The 18,195-nt window shown below is 37.5% G+C and overlaps 1 pseudogene; it reads right to left on the bottom strand.

The window, feature by feature from the left end:
- Positions 1-17,167: 17,167 nt before the first annotated feature.
- LOC138159617 (MAPK regulated corepressor interacting protein 2 pseudogene) lies at positions 17,168-17,609 on the bottom strand (annotated as a pseudogene).
- Between the last annotated feature and the right edge of the window lie 586 nt (positions 17,610-18,195).

Below are 18,195 nucleotides of genomic sequence, written 5' to 3'. Positions count from 1 at the left end.
AGAGAGAGAGAGAGAGAGAGAGAGAGAGAGAGAGAGAGAGAGAGAGAAAGTGCAAGAATTTTAGGGAGGAGGAAAGTGCTATAAGTGCTGCATAACTCTAACACCTAAAGTAACTGTAAGATTTTTTTTAAGCAATTGGGTTTAAGTAACTTGCTCAAGGTTACACAGCCAGTTATTTCTGGGTGTGGTGCTGAGTATCTGAGCCCAGGATTCGATCTCCAGGTCTTCTCAACACTGGAGCCAGTGCTCTTACTCGCTGTGCTACCTGGCCTCCCCTAAAAAGAGTCTAGACACTATACTTCAAGAAATCATTGTTTTTTTTTTAACAGCATCATTCATTTTTGTTTGTTTTGTTTTTTTTAAAGCAATTGGGGTTAAGTAACTTGCTCAAGGTTACACAGCCAGTTATTTCTGGGTGTGGTGCTAAGTATCAGAGCCTGGATTCGATCCCCAGGTCATCCCGATTCTGCAGCCAGTGCTCTTACTCACTGAGCCACCTGGCCGCCCCTGTAAGATGTTTTTAATCATTAAAATCACATTCAACTTTGACTTAACAATGATTAAAAAAAAAAGAACAGTTGTAGTAATGCCCCAGGCTATAAAGGAATTTAATGAAGCTATGTCTCAGTTTCCAGAAATGCATATTATTCTGATCCTTCTATCTACAATAATAAATATTGGAATTAATATTTTTGAAGAATTTTAAAATATTTGTTGCCCTCAAATTATGAGTGGACTTCAAAAACTACTTCATTGTTCTGTTTCTCTCAGTTGCACTAGTTTCACAGTAGATAGTGCACTTTTCCTAGAGTCATGAAGACCTGAGTTAAAATACTGATTATAAATTTACTATTTGTGTGGCCCTGGACAAGTAACTTAATCACTCAGTGCCTCAGTTTCCTCAACTGTAAAATAAAGATAATAATAGGACCTATTTAAAGGGTTGTTGTAAGGATCAAATGAGGTAATATTTTAAAAGTAATTAAGAAAATGACTGGTACATTATATGTGCTGTATAAATATAAATTTCCTTCCCCCTTCTTTGCCTTGGCTAGCTTCCTATTCTTGTCAGTTTATCACAATGAGACATCAAGCTCAATGCTTGTTCATCCTGCTACATGGATGGCTAACAATTGTGTTTGGTAACTTCAGGGCAACTGTGGTAGTGCAGAGTATTGAAAAGAACATTTTTTATTGGACATAGAAGAATGGGGTTTGAGTTTTAATTAGTTAGTTTATTACTATGTGACCTTAGATAAAGTCACTTCCTAATATAGATTAATCACAGCTTCCCCATCCATAAAATGGAGTTAAAAACATTACATTGAGATAATTTAGTACCAAAATAATATTCACAGCACTGAAAATGACTGTAAATATGCTGACATAGTTCTCAATCACAAAAGATAACAGACTCTCCGTAGATGAGAAGCAAAACATTTATTCAGACAACAGAAAACCAAATCCCAACACCAGAAAGTCAAATCCATGATATTAGCAAAGAACTTAATACACCATAGCACAGCATGAAGCCACACCATCCTTAAGCCTTCCCACAAACCAATACTCACAAGTCTAGCTGTCTCCATGGGTATGTCCTGTCTGTCCCACTATCTAGCTGCTTTCACTCCCAGCTTCCTGTGGTCTCTGCTCCACCTTTCAGTAATCTCCTCCCACCACAGGCTCAATGTGATTACATTATACCTATTAGGGGTCAGGGAACATCTTCAAAGCAGGGGATTCTTTCTAATTCCATTAGACTTATTAAGGGGCAGGGAAGATCTTCAAATTCCCCATTTCATTATAATATATTGTAGTGTATTTATTATAAGAGTGCTTACTTGTAGCCAGGGGGATATTGATTCAAATACTATCTCTGACACTTCTTATCTGATCATAGAGAAGCCATTTAATATCTCTGAATCTCAGTATCCCCCTCCATAAAATGGGGGTAATAGTATATGTGGCATAAAGATGACATGGGTGGCCTTAAAACCAGGGAATGTCCTATTATAGATGCATTATTAACTATGTTGACCTAAAGAAAGTGATATAACATCTTCTTGCTGCAGGAAACTCTTTAATACTCAGTTTCATACAGTTATACCCACACACATATGTATATGTGTATGTATAGGTATGTGTGGGTGTGTACATACACATGGACACTATTTTACACACACATGTATATATGTTATTATTGATTTTAGTTTGCCCTAGGCTCACCTAAGAAAATAACTGTGAATCCACTTTGAGTAAAAATCACAGTTTAAGTGATTACTACTGTTTCTCCTTTCATACTTTATTTGTTGATTTCCTCTAGAAACTCCTCCATATCAGACTATATCTTCCTCCCACATAATCCCCACTCAGTGCAAATTTAGGACAATATCATTTTTCATCCTGAATTCAGGAGGTCTTAGATATGACTTTCAGAAACAGACCACCCAAGGGACGGCTAGGTGGCGCAGTGAGTAGAGAGCTGGCCCTGGAATCAGGAGGACCTGAGTTAGGATCTGGCCTCAGACACTAAGCACACACACACAAAAACTAGCTGTGTGATCTTGGGCATGTTACTTAACCCCAACTGCCCTCCAAAAAAAAAAAAAAAGCAAAAAAAGAAACAGACCACGCCCAGAAAAAAGAAGATTGAAGTCATGTTCTCTTCAAAAGGAGTCCAGAGTGTAAATCTTCTTAAAGGGAGAGACATTTGCATTCCACATTTCACAGGTTCTGAGAGATAACATCATATTTTAAGGAATAGTACTTCTGAACAAGGTTCCCCTAGCTGGAACTAATGCAAAATTTCAGCACAAAAAAATTGCCAATGAAGTAAAGATCAATGTCATCATGAACACAGACCTTATTTATTAGAATTTTTTGTTGTTGTTCTGAATCCATCTGTAATGCCTAAAAGGCAAAAACAAAGTAAAAAACTTGCTGACTAACACATTCTGGTGTTACTTCAAGGCAAACAGATGTTTACAATCATCAAGACATTCTGGAAAGGAAGTAAGACTTGAAATCACAAGTTAGGCGATTTCCAAATCTATAAAGTAACTTGCTTCAAAACATGAAAAGGCACCTTTTGAAAAGCATCAACTTCATCTTCTGTAAAATGGGAGTAGTAATACTTTAATTCTCTAACATACAAGTCTTTTGTCAGAAAGGCTTTTCTAAAAGATAAATTGCTCCAAAAAATGTGATTATGCTGTCTGCTGGGAAATAGTATATAGCTGTCTAGTTGACAGCATAGATATGAAGATGTCAGGTGTCAAATAAGACAGAGGTGATGGGTTTTGTAAGAACAAATGAAACCTTATTGTTGCTGTCACTGGCACTGAGTAAAGAATCTGAGAGATTTCAGACTTTGCCTCCATAGATACACCTGTAATCACAACTATATCATGTAGCAAGTGTTTAATAAATGCTTGAAGGAACAAGTACATGAAAGACAGTGAAGAAGCAACAGACTGCCTTTGGATAGCTTTATCTTTTCTTTTTAATAAACAGAGAAGTGGTCAAGAGAAGTGCCTTCTTCCCCCTTCAAAAGTTTTCCTAACTCATTTCTCATGTGTTTCATTAGAAGGTGTCAAGTATTGTTCACTCTACTTTTATATATTTTTAATCTGCTCCTTCTCTCTCTCTCTCTCTCTCTCTCTCTCTCTCTCTCTCTCTCTCTCTCTCTCTCTCTCATCTATGTGACCACCATCCTCTTTTGGATGATCATCACTTCATATCTGTTGTTATTTCAAAAGTATCTTAATGGGTTTCCCCAACTAAGTCTCTTCCCTCTCTGTCTAGTAGCTGGATATCTACAGAAATGCCCATCATTTATGTGGGTTTATTTTATATCCAGCAACTTTGCTAATTTTATTTCAAGTATTTTTTACTTGATTCTCTAGGATTCTCCAAGTATATCTTCATATAATCTGCAAAGAGTGATAGCTTTGTTTCTTCTTTGTTTCTAATTCCTTCAATTTATCTTTCTTCTCTTATTGATAAACTAAAAGTTATAGTACGATATTGAATAACAGCAATTATAGACAACTTTGTTTCACACCCAGGCTTATTGGAAATTCTTCACTTTATCTTCATTACATATAATCCTTGATAATGGTTTTAAATATATGCTACCTATCATTTTAATGAAGACTGCATTTATTTCTATACTCTCTAATATATTTTTTTATTAGAAATGGGTCTTGGATTTTATCAAATGCTTTTTGTGTATCTACTGAGATAACCATATGGTTTCTGTTAGTTTTGTTGTGCATATGATCAATTATGCTGATATTTTTCCTAATATTGAATCAGCACTGCCTTCCTGATATAAATCCTAGCTGGTCATAGTGTATTTTCCTCAGAATAAGTTGTTATAATGTCTTTTCTAAAATTTTATTCACTTTTTGCATCAATATTCATATAGGAAATTGTTCTATAATGTCCTTTCTCTGTTTTGGCTCTTCATGGCTTGTGTAATAGTGCCATATTTGTATCATAAAAAGAATTTGGTAGGAATCCTGATTTGCCTATTTTCCATATAGTTTATATAGTATTGGAAGTAGTTGTTCTTTAAATGTTTGATACAATTCTTTGTACATCCTGTAAAAACTGGAAAGTTTTTCTTAGGGAGTTCATTGATGGCTTGTTAAATTTCTTTTTCTGAAAAGCGGTTACACAAGTATTTTATTTCCTCTTCTGTTAATCTGGGGAATATGTGTATATATGTGTGTGTGTGTGTGTGTGTGTGTATACTGTGTATAACATATATATATATATATAATATGTGTGTACAGTGTGTAGATATATATAGAGAGTAAATATTCATCCATTTCACTAAGATTGTCAAATTTATTGACATAAAGTTGAAAAAATTGCTCCTAATTTTTGTTTCAATTTCTTCATTGGTGGTGAATTCACCCTTTTCATTTATTGTACTGGCAATTTTGGTTTTCTTCTTTCTTTCTTAAATTAAATTAACCAAAAGTTTGTCTATTTTTTTGCTTTTTTTTTCATAAAACCAGCTCTTTGTTTTATTTAGTAGTTCAATAGAGTTCTTACTTTCAATTTTATTAATTTCTCCTTTGGTTTTCAGAATTTTTAATTTGGTATTTAATTGGGTATTTTGCAGAAAACCACTCTATACATGTGATGTATTAAAGATCAAACAACATAACATAACATAACATAACATAACATAACATAACATAATATAGCATAACATAACAATATAACATAACTCAATGCAACATAAGCAATGTAATGTAACGGTACAATTCAGTAAAGTACTATACTATACTATACTATACTATACTATACTATACTATAACATAAAATAGAACATAACACAATATGTAATAGCAAGCATTTTCTTTCTCTATTGTAATGGAAATGACACATGTGATTATTGCAGGTTTTCATTTTAACTTTTATATATTGCTAACTAAAGGGTACATCTTCCCCAGTGGAGAGAAACCCAGAATCATGCCATTAAGTAAAAGGAGGGAGAACCACTGATGCCTTCAAAGAGGAAAATAAATGTAATACAGAAAATGGAAGGGCCATAGTCTATGTGATATGAACAATTCCAAAGTGAGAAATGAATCAATAATGAATCACAAATGAACCTAAATCCAGAGTTAGATGGAATTCTCCCTTCCCAAATTTTTCCTGCCATTTTGTGAAAACTAACCATTGTTCTTCTCTTGGAATCCCCAATAATAGAATTATTCATTTATTTATCTTTTTGCTATAGGTTATGAAGTCATTAAGTGAAAAGGCTCTTCTGTGTATGGCCCAAGACCTACTATTGGGTTATATACATATATCCAAATTATCCTCAAAACCTTCTGTGATAAATAAGGTAAATTTCTCAGCTGAGAGCATCAGGGAAAAGTGAAACAAGGGAAGTTTGAAAAGCAATGAAAAAGGTTTGGAAGAGTTATTGTAAAGAGTGGGACAGTGAGTGAAAAGAGAGTCATAGTGGGATTTCCTAGAAGCAGTAAGAGCCCTATGGAGACTATGAAATACATGTTGGTACTGAACCCACTACACAGTTACATGATTTCTCCACTTTTTTTTTCAACAGCACATGTTCACATGTTCAGCAATAGTACTATGTTTGAGAGCAAAAGCAGTAAATGGTTGGAGTTATTCAAGACTGAAGTTTGGAAGACCATCAAAGGATAAGGCAGGGGGGGAGGCAGGTAGCACAGTGAGTAAGAGCACCGGCTCCAGTGTTGGGATGACCTGGAGATCGAATGTGGAGAACTTATTATATAGGCTTTCTTGAAATGGAAATTTATTGCTATAAATTTTGAATCCTGTCTTAACCCCAATTGCTTAGGGGCAGCCAGGTGGCTCAGCGAGTAAGAGCACTGGCTCCAGTGTTGGGATGACCTGGGGATCGAATCCTAGGCTCAGACACTCAGCACCACACCCAGAAATACCTGGCCATGTAACCTTGAGCAAGTTACTTAGCCCTGATTGCTTAACAAAAAAAAAAGGATAAGGGGACTAGAGATTCAAAAGGAGAGGATGGTGCAAAACTGAATTGGTTCACCAAAGGATCAAGATGGGGAAAAGAGAACAGAATAGCCAGTGCAAGGGAGATGCCCCGGGACACCATTGAGTGGTCAAGGCATTAGAGGTCATGGTTCAGATAAAGAGCAAGGGTTTTACAAGGGAGAACAGAGGGAGAGGTGATTAGCTAATAAATTTTGGTTTGATAAAAGAATTTTGTAATTCTTGAATGTGGAGGTAGAATAATTGTGGATGATGTTAAGATCAAGCATATGAACATTTTTGTGGTTGAGGTAAGGTGAAAAAGCATTTCATGGGAAGTGAGTAGATTGGGGAAGAGAGTATGAGTCTATTTCAGAGTCACAATCTGTGTTGAAGTCCCCCAGTTTTACGACAGGATTTGAGGAGGAGAGAAAAATCATGAGTCATGTACCCAACTCACTGAGGAATGAAGGGGATTGATGTGAAGGTCTGTAGACAACAAATGCCAATTTTTTATTGTTGTTTTTTAATTGGGTTGTAGATATAAATAACATGAATATCAAAGAAGAAGAGGTTACTGAATGATGGAGGAAGGGCGAGAAATCTGGAAGTGGCAATGGGGAGTAAGGACTGTTTCAATTCCCCCACTCAGAGTGGAAGAAGACAGGGAAGAAAAAGTGTAACCAGTAGCACAAGTACCACAGGTAGTCTGTGCCATGTGTGTGGTGGAGACAAGGTTTCAGTAATGCAGATTAAAGAAGCAGAAAAGAAAAAAATGTTTTTGTTTTTATAAAGGGAACTTTGTTGCCTATGGAAAAGGTGTTCCACAGGGTAAATGCAAGTAGTGGACAGTTTGTATTGGAACTTTGCATTAGGATAATTGAAGAGGATGGGAAAAAGCAATCAAGTCATGTGAATGGATAATGGGTTTTTGGATGATGACTTTATAGGGTTTCAAAATCAATGGGATATGTAGAGTATGACCAGGTGTGAGAATGTTCATCATTAAACCACTCTTATCCTTAAGGATATTGGGGATCAGACTGAAGTCATGTGCAGTATGAAATGGTTAAGACATGGTCAGATGTTTAAAGGGGAGCCCCCATTTCATTACTCCTCTTCTCTTAAAAGACTAGAGATGAAACTGGAAAGGATTCAGCAGGAGACAGAAGTTGAACCTGCACACCATTTTTTTCTATTTCTCTTCCCTCAAGGTACAGGTGCAGCAGATGATGGAAAGCCTGAAGTCAAAGTGAAGGTTGTTCTTCTTTGCACTGGTGAGTCTCCACATCTGCTAGATATGGCCTAGCACCAGGAGCTGGAAGTTTCCTTTTGCTGCCACAAATGGAAATTCTTGTTTTGGAGTAGTTGGAAGATGACCAGCCTGACCCCTTGCTGTCTTTTCTAAGGGGACAGACACACTATGCAACAGGAGATAAAATACTCTGGGCATTAGGTCATTTTTGTCACCTGAAGAGGATAGAGACAAGGAAGTAGAAGAAAATGGCATATTCTGCTTGTGGAGGCAGTTATTTGGGGGCAGACAGAAAACCTGGTCCTTTGCCACCTTCCCTCAGTAAATAGGCTATGCAGCAGGAGATGAAAAGCCCAAAACATAATCAAAGGAAGATTCTAAATTTTTAAAAAGGAAAAATTTTTATTTACTGAATTTGTATTGGGGCAGCTAAGTGGCACAGTGAATAGAGCACCAGCCCTGGAGTCAGGAGGTGCTGAATTTAAATCCCGCTTCAGACACTTGATACTTACTAGCTGTGTGACATTGGGCAAGTTACTTAATCCCAATTGCCTTGCCTTCCCCCTTCCAAAAGAAAAAAAGGAATTTATATCTGCAGTGACTATCACAGGGCCTGGAATATAGTAGCTACATAAGAAATGTATTTTGATTGATTAATTGATAAAGTATGTCCTCAGTAACTACACACTGAATTTGATGACTTTAAATAAAGAGAATGAAAGCTCACAGGAATAGCTTCCAACCACAAACATCTTGAGTGTTTTCAACACCAAACTTAACTGATAATGTATACATAGGCATTTGCCTCTCTCTATTTTTTAAAATAAAAATCAGCCTGAGGAAGTCAAGGACAGGGGATATCACTTTATTTTGCTATAGTATCATATAATTTACTTCCTAGACACAGAGATTTTTCACAAATTTCCACCATTAACCCTACCTCACTTATAGTTCATGTACATTTCTTGTAAATGTATGAATAACCTACAGCATGGTGGGTGTTCTGTGTCTAACAGCAATGGTGAGATGTTTCTCTCCATTTGTAATAAAAACTGACAGAGAGAGAGACAGAAAGACAGAGAGAGAGAGAGAGAGAGGCAGAGAGAGAGAGAAGGGGCAGACAAGGAGAGAAAGAAGGGGTAGACAAGGAGAGAGAGAAAGAGAGACAGAGACAGAGAGACAGAGAGAGAGACAGAGAGACAGAGACAGAGAGACAGAGAGAGAGAGCAAGAGACAGAGAGAAAGACAGAGAGAGAGGAGAGAAAGAGAGAGTCATATTTGCTTGAATATCAAGTTACCCAAGGCCCAGACACTAAGCAATACTTACAGCTCACAGAAACAATCTGATTCTGTGAATTTCTTTCTAAATTGAAGAGCAGATTCCTGTAGTCTTCGATGGGGAATTCTTTTCTAAATTACCGGGTAATTTTCTCCACTTGGAATGAGCTATATAATCAGACATGGTCAAAACATTGTACTAGGAAGTATAATAGAAAATGAATTCAACAAAATCATGACTCTATGAACCAGAAACTGCAGAGAAAGGTCAGGAATAAAAATAAGAAATTTATGAGCTGGTTTTGAGATTGTTTGAGGTGTGTGTATGTGGATGCATGTGCCTGTGTGCCCGGCCAAATGTACTAGCTGCATATTTAAAGGTTTTGTTCTTCCCTGTCCCTCAGCACTTTGACTTGCTCATGAATTCATAAATGCTTGCAGAGCATTGTGTTTAGCATCCTGAATAAGTCCTTCAATAGAATTGCAATGCGCTTATCATATGACATTATATTTTGGAGTTCTAAGTCTTTGTGCTATATCCATCTACTGATCTGTAAGCTACAGAAAGATAGGGACTGTGTCTTAGTGAAACTTTGTTCACCCTCTGAGTATCCATGGTTTCTAGAGTAACACTTAATAAATTTTTGTTGAATGAATATGTCTAATCCCATTCTCAAATCTTGTTGATATGAGAATCTTTCCTTATTGGTGGAGATGAAGGTGCTGACCTACCTTAGGCATCAGGTGGGGCAAAATTGGTAAGAACTTAAGTTCTCTGAGTCCCCCCTGAGGATTCTCCCAGTCAAATTTTTCTTGTAGTCTTCTTTGAACATCTTGTTGAAAGAAGAGAGAGACTATGGAAGAGGGGAAACCCCTTTTCAGGTTACTGATGGACAAGATTCTGGGAAGATAGAACTGACAGTCTCCCTCATATCTTATTTCATATATATATATATATGTATATATATATATATCCTATATCTATCTATCTATATCCATATATATATCCGTATATATATATATAAATCCTATATCTATGTATCTATCTATCTATCTATCTATCTATATATATATATATATATATATATATATATATATACATATATATTGGGAATTTCTTATTTGGTGAGATCCAAGACTCTCTCTTGATTAAGCTGAGTTATCTTACTCCTGATGGGAGAGGACTTCACTCTGTATTGTTTGGAGTATATTTCCTCATGTATATTTTCTCTGTTCTCTGCTTTGCTATGATTTGGATAAATGGGTACCTTTGCCATTTGCTATGTGGAAACCTCATTATAGAAATGGTATTAGGTTGGGAAGGGGTCAAGTCCTGAATATAGAGTTCTCCTTCTCCTCAAAATGACAAAGCAGTCAAGTTAGATTGAACCCAATCATATTTCCTAGAAGATCAATATTTAAAAAAGCAGATAGATGTACTTTTAGTATTGTAGATGCTCTCTCTAGGAAAGCATAGTGGTAACCTCTAGTTCAACCTTTCTGCTTCTTTTCCTGGCTGGTGGTGGTGGTTGTTGTCCTTCATCTTCAAAGAAGACCAAAACAACATCAATATGCTAGAATCAAGTGTATTTTTAAATTTATTTTAAATTTTCAACACTCATTTCCCAAAGATTTTGATTTACAGATTTTCTTCCATTCTCTCCCCTAGCCCCCAACTCAAGATGGCAAGCATACTAAATACCACTTCCCTCAATCTGCCCTCCCTTATATTCCCCCTAATCCCCCCTTTACTTTCTTGTAGGGCAAGATGGATTTCTATATCCCATTGAATGTATATATTACTTCTCAGTTGCATGTAAAAACAATTTTTTAAACATTTGTTTTTAAAACTTTGAGTTCCAGATTCTCTCCCTTATCTGTTTCTCACTCACCCCCACTGAGAAGACAAGCAATTCAATATAGGTTATACATGTCTAGTAATGCATACTATTTCCATAGTAGTCATGTTGTGAAAGAGTAACTATATTTCTGTCCATCCTATCCCTCCTCCCATTTATTCTAATTTCTCCTTTGACCCTGTACTTTTTCAAAAGTATTTGCTTCTAATTACCCTCTCCCCTAATTTTCCCTTCTTTCTATCATGCCCCCTCTTATCCCCTTTCCCCCTACTTTCCTCTAGGATAATACACCCAATTAAGTGTGTATGTTATTCCCTCCTTAAGCCAAATTCAATGTAAGGTTGACTCATTCCCTTTCAACTTCCTGCTCTTCCACTCCATTTTATCAGTTTTCTCGTGCCTCCTTTATTTGAAATAAAGCATCCCATTCTATCTCTCTCCCTGTGTTTTTTCCCAATATATTCCTCTATCACCTCTTTTTTTTGCATTTTGGAGGGACAATTAGGGTTAAGTGACTTGCCCAAGGTCACATGGCTAGTTTTTGTGTTAAGTGTCTGGGCTGGATTTGAACTCAGGTCCTCCTGACTCCAGGGCCAGTGCTCTAGTCACTGTGCCACGTAGCTGCCCCCTTTCTCACCTCTTAATGTAATTTTTTGATATCATGCCTTCACATTCAACTCACCCTGTGCCCTCTGTCTATGTATGCATGTACACACATATACACACACTCACAAATATGCATACACACCTACACCCACCTATACATACATGCATATGTATGTATACACACATATGTGTGTATATACATATACATATACAATCCCTTCAACTATTCTCATACTGAGAAAAGTTTCATTAGTTAAAAATATTGTCTTTCCATGCATGAATGTAAATAGTTCAACTTTAATACATTCCTTATGATTTCTCTTTCCTATTTACCTATCATGCTTCTCTTGCTTCTTTCCTTTGAAAGTCACATTTTCTGTTCAGCTCTGATTTTTTTCACCAAGAATGCTTGAAAGCTCTCTGTTTCATTGAATATCCATATTTTCCCCTGAAGCATTATACTCAGTTTTGCTGGGTAGGTGATTCTTGGTTTTAATCCTAACTCCTTTGACCTCCAGAATATCATATTCCAAGCCCTTCAAACCCTTAATGTAGAAGATGTTTGATACTGTCCTATCCTGATTGTGTTTACACAATACTCAAATTCTTTCTTCCTGACTCTTATATTTTCTCCTTTATCTGAGAATTCTGGAATTTGGTCATAATATTTCTAGGCGTTTTCTTTTGGGGAACTACTTTGCAAGAGGCAATCAGTGAATTCTTTCAATTTCTGTTTTGACCTCTGATTCTAGAATATCAGGGCAGTTTTCCTTGAGAATTTCTTGAAAGATAATTTCTATGCTCTTTTTTTTAATTATGGCTTTCAGAAAGTCCAGTTATTTTTAAATTCTCTCTCCTGGATCTATTTTCCAGGTCAGTGGTTTTTCCAGTGAGATATTTCACATTGTCTTTTATTTTTCTCTTTGTTTTGCTTTATAGTATCTTGATTCTCATAAAATGAGTAGCTCCCATTTGCTCCAATTTAAATTTGAATGAATAATTTTCTTCAGGGAGCTTTTGAAATTCCTTTTCCATCTGACCAATTCTGCTTTTAAAGGTATTCTTCTCCTCATTGGTTTTTGGACCCTTTTTTCTCATTTTAACTAGTATATTTTAAGGTGTTATTTTATTCACTCAGGCTGTTGATTTGTTTTCATGACTTTTTTGAATTATTCCCATTTCTCTTCCCAATTTTTCCTCTACTTCTCTTACTTGGTTTTCAAAATCTTCTTAAGCTCCTCCATGGGCTGTGACCAGTTTATATTTTTCTTGGAGGCTTTTGATGCAGGAGTTTTGAATTTGTTGTCTTCTTCTAGTTCTATGTTTTGATCCTCTTTGTCCACCACAAAAAAGATTCTATAGTCTGATTGTCCTTCCTTTCTTTTCTCCTCTTGCCTGTCAATTACTTGACTTCTGAGTTCTTTGCCATGGTGGAACTCTGCTTCCAGAGTAGAGAGTGCTGTGTTCCATATTTGGGGGGTTTTGTGCAGCTGTTGGCAGAGCTATGAGGAGAGCTCCCTCTCCACAGCCACCACAAGCTCTTCCATACTAATGCTTCTCACCCCAGGGCCGCCACGCAATTCTGCCACTCAGATCCAAGCAAGTCAAAGCAAGAACAATTCCCCTTTAAATGGTCGCTTGGTCCCCTTATGATCTGCAGGCCTGGAGCTCAGGAGGCAGCCATCCTACAGTAACTGCAACCACCGCCACCTCCCCTGTCTCAGGAGCAGGGGCTGGACCTCTCTCTTTTCTCTCTCAGTTCCAACAGAGTTCCCCACTGACCTTTTACTTTCTCTTTGGCATTTAAGTCTAGAAACCACCATAGCTGCCAGTGATTTACTCTCCTGAACTCTGTTCCAGTGAGTCTGTGCCACAGATCTGGGCCGCCCTAGGTCAGGTCCAGCCAGTCACACAGGATGGCTCTCTGCTCCCAGCTCAGTACAAGAGACCCTTCCTGTTAGTCTGCCAGGCTGCCTTCATCAGGATATTTGTTTCTCTCTGTCACTTTGTGGGTTCTCTGTAACTCTAAAATTTGCATAGAGTCATTTTTTTCCAGGTATTAGATGTGGTTTATGTGGGAACTCAAACAAGGTCTTTCCTTTACTCCACTATCTCCTAAAATCAAGTTGCAATGTGTCTGACTGTGGCTGATCAAACCAGTACAAGCTCAGAATGCTCTATCACAGGTCAGGCACAAATAGTTCATGGGAACATCTGGGGCTGATACTCTAAATTTATGCATCTTGCATTTCCTTTGACCTGTTTCAATTCTGCTTTGCTCAGACAGCACAGCACCTTCTCTGATGTGGGCATGCCATTCTAAGCAGTCCTGTGCCAATGTTTCCCATGTCACACAATCAATTCCAAAGCTCTTGAGAGAGACTTTTAGTCTTGCTTGGAGATGGAAAGCAGAACAGGCTAGAAATTCCTATTACACCTCCCTTTTTTTGTCATAAGTACAGTGATCTCACCATGTATGGCTCCCTCTTTACATATGAGACTAGATTCTGTGTGTGTGTGTGTGTGTGTGTGTGTGTGTGTGTGTTGGGGGGGGAGTATTATAAGAGTCCAGAAGGTGATCTTCCACTTGAAGAGTCCCCAAGAGAAGGGTTTGTGGGGAACTAAAGTTTTCTCCTCTAAAGAAGGGCAAGTTTTTATTCCACCAGTAATGAGAGAATACTGTGTCAATAAGGCTTTGGCATAAGGGCTACAAGACTATCATTAAATGTGAGAGTTAGAAGGGACTTCTGAGCTCATCTGAGCCCAGCTCTGTCTGATGTATATAATCCATCTATAATATTGCACCAAAAACTCATCTACCCTCATGTTTTAAGATCATGAAAAGGAATTCATCTTCATTTCCATGCAAATAAAATTTAGATATATTATATTTTTTGCTAAAGGGGGTAGTCAAAATTTGTATTCTTTCTGAAATTTTCATAATTGAATTTAGGTAATTGTTCTGTTCTGTTCTGTTTTGGTAATAGGTAATTTTTAGCAGACTTGAACAAGAGTGACTTTGAGGTGACATGATATCAGAATTGGGAAGGTTGTTAGATACAATGACAATTAAGGAGATTGAAGACCAGGAAGGAAAATTTCTTGACCAAGGTCATACAGTGAGTTGTTATGAGATCTCAGGTTGGAATTTTATGCCTAGAATCCCAGACTTCAGTGAAAATAATTTGTTACATAAGGACATAAAGTAAGTCCCGAATGCTTAACAGAGTGTTGATATTGGAAGCAGAATGGCTAGAATACTGTACCTAACATAATAGATTTCTGACCAAGTTTAAGTCAAAACATCTTTGAGTTTCAGTTTCCTCATCTATAAGATAAGGTTAATTATGAAATTTCTATTACCTACCTTACTGGGTTATCATGAATCTCAAAAGAAGTGATAAATGAAAATTATTCTGAAAATCTGAAAAAAAATATTGCATAAATGTAAGAACTTTTGTTTTCATTTTGTTTTGTTTTCCCTTTTCATTTTGGGGGGTTATTATTTGTGTTGATGATTAGATGGGTTAGGTTTATAGATGTAGAGCCACATGAAAATTGGGAGCTCATTTAGTACAAGTCTCATTTTAGAGATGAGGAAAGTGAGGAACTGTCAGATTAAGTCACTCACACAGATATCAGAGAGCTGAGCCAGGATTATAACTAAGAAACTCTCACTTCTAATCCAGCATGATTTTCCAGTACTTCCAGTACACCTGCTATAAGTCTTGGATTTAAATAAAGGCAGCTCTTCACTTCAGAAGAGTATTTTACACTGTATCACGAAGATTTTTTTTTCCCCCTTAAGTACTGTGACAGCCTTAAGAGTGCATTTCAGAGCACCGGGACATACCAGACTTAGAAAATTATTATAGAAGTTCAAGTGATTTTAGTTGTACAGCTAAGTTATGAGTAACTGACTGTACTAAAGTTTACAAGGATAAAATGCATTGTGTCAAATCTCAATAAGGAAGGAAGTATTTATTAAGTACTTACTATGTGATAGGCACTGTGTTAAGTACATTGAAAATATTATCTCACTTAATCCTTATAAGAATCCCAGGAGATAAGTAATGTTATAATTTCTATTTTAAAGTTAAGGAAATTGAGGCAAACAGAGCTTAGGTGAGTTGCCCAAGGTCAGAGAGCCATTAAGTGTCTAAAGGCAATTTGAATTCAAGTCTTCCTTACTACATTCTAACATTCTCACTCCTCCTCCTCCTCCTCCTCCTTCTCCTCCTCCTCCTCCTCCTACTACTACTACTACTATTGATGATGATGATGATGATGATGCTGGTGCTATTGAATATAAAACTTTTTTTCACAATGTATGAAATGGGTAGTTTCCATATAAATTTGAATAAATCAAGCCAAGACTCAGAGGTGAGACATGATTTGTTTATGGTCACAGAGTGGGCCTAATCTAGCATATCTCCTCAAGTGGAACTATCAAAAGTTACTTAAAATGATATAAAAATAATGTAATATTTTATTAAAATAATATAAAATTATGGAATGAATATAAGGTAGGAAAGTTGTCACAAATATGCCACTGTAACTTCTCTTTTTGTGGGTATAAGAGGCATTGAGGATGGGAGGAGGAACATGTCAACTACTGATTCTCAGGTAAAGTTCCCTACCTCACATCACTCTCTATTTGATGACTACTTAAATATATTTACTATATTGTATTCCATTATACGTAAATCAATCTTTTCTGCATGGCATGACGAAGAATTTCATGGTACCTTCAGTGCTTTATCAGTGATCCCAAGTGATTCCCTGTAGTAAAAGATCATCTTCAAAATACCAAATTTCTCCCAGTGATGCTATTTGGTCATGAATCAGGGAATGCTATGAACTCAGAAGAATAAAAATTGCAATTAACCTAAAGGGCAATACCAAAATGTGTGATGGGTATAAAGAGGCTGTTACATATTATCAACAGTGAATGACTGAAATAAGACACAAAAATATGTTAAAATATCATGAAATAGCAAAAAAAGAAGAGAAAAAATTTACAAAGAAAAACACAATCTTGTAAAAGAAAAATAATAATAACAACAAAAACAACACAGGAAGACATAAAAACTCATCAATGTAATTACCAATTGATGAGTTTAGAGCATCCATCAAAGCCCATATCTATCTTTGATTTCAGGGAAGAGGTGTTATACTAAAGGCATAGAATATGGCGTATGATATAAGATATGGATAATGTGTTATTTTCCTTAAAAACAATTATTTTTTAGAAGGGAAATTCACTGGATTGACCTGAGGGACCAGAACCATTAATAATTGAGGGTGCTTTGGGAATATTTTTTTTCAGGTTTAAATTCTTTATTGGCTTGAAGAACTGTACCCCACCTCTGCAAGGGTTTCCCACTGGGTTCAACTGGCAGGACCAAAGGCAAGGTGGGAGGGGCCAGACAGGCCTCTGCTTCCCCTCCCACTACATGCAGCACCCAGGTAGCCTGGGCACAGGCTGCAGCAGTTCCAAATGTCCAAATGCTGGCACTTCTGAGATGGCAGATGCCTGCCACATCCCACAGGCAAGGGGGCTGGCTTAGGAGGCACTGCTCCTCTTCTGTTGGTATTGCCTGCTCTGGGTCTGCAGATGGCCCCTGATTATATGCAACTCTGCTCCTCCTGATGCAGCATTTTAGGAACAATTGTTAATCCCAGTCGGAAATTGCTGGGCCCACCATTCATCCAAGTCAATGGGTACAAAGTTTTGCAACTTGGGGTTCCATGTCTTCTCCACATTCTGCACAGGCCTGGGCCCACTCTTACCTGCTGGCTCCCCACCAGTTGCTATTCCACCTGCTGCCAGACTTCCTAGACAAAGTGGGCATTCTCCTCGTGGGCAAGTGTATAACTCTCCTCTGTGGCCGTGATGGATGGAGTTGTGGCCAGTGGCCTCCTGTCATTCACCCTGTTGAACACAGACTTTGGAGCCAGACTTGACAGAGGGCAGGGGCCTGTGGCTGCTGAGCTGACTGCTGACATTGCAGATGCTCTTCGAGCTAGCTTTCCTATTGCTATGTGGACCCTGTCCGCCCCTGCGTGGCTAACTTGCTGGGTCCCTTGGTGATCGTGTACATTCTGCACTGGCCACATCTCTCCAGGGAGACAGAGCGTGGTCATGGGCTCCCAGCTTGGAGAAGAGATGGCTACACAAAAGTGGGGGTCAGGAAGCACCTTCAAATCTCATTCCCAACCCCTTGGGACCACCCAGCCCAGCACAATCTGACCCTTCCAGATCAGGAGGCTCTGCCAAACTCTCACAGTCTACTTTCAGCTTTAACTTCCCTCTGCTATTTAGAAAATCTTAATGACATCATAAAGCACACATGCCTTAGAAAGGGAGTTGAGATAATAGAAGCAAAGTGAAGAATAGCAGATCCAAAAGCTAACTCCTAGATCAAAATCCATGAAACAGTGTGTTAATCTGAAGAAAACAGCCAATCTTGTAAGCCCTCTATGTAAGATCCATTTATGTTATGTATGAACACATGTATGTATACCTATGTGTGTGTATATACACATATACATAGCAACTTCTGCGACTCTTTGGTACTTGAGATTTTCTTCTTTATTCTTTCTTCCCTTCTTTCTTTTCCTCCCTCCCTTTCATTTTCTCTCCCTTATTCCCTTCTTTCTTTCTATCCTGCCTTCTTTCCTTTCTTC

Source organism: Petaurus breviceps, unplaced genomic scaffold (assembly GCF_028583685.1).
Source record: "Petaurus breviceps papuanus isolate PSGF00001 unplaced genomic scaffold, PetGlider_PUasm1.0 176, whole genome shotgun sequence".
Lineage (NCBI taxonomy): Eukaryota > Metazoa > Chordata > Mammalia > Diprotodontia > Petauridae > Petaurus > Petaurus breviceps.
Note: the sequence above shows the minus strand (reverse complement) of the source record. Positions and strands in the feature narration are given on the sequence as shown.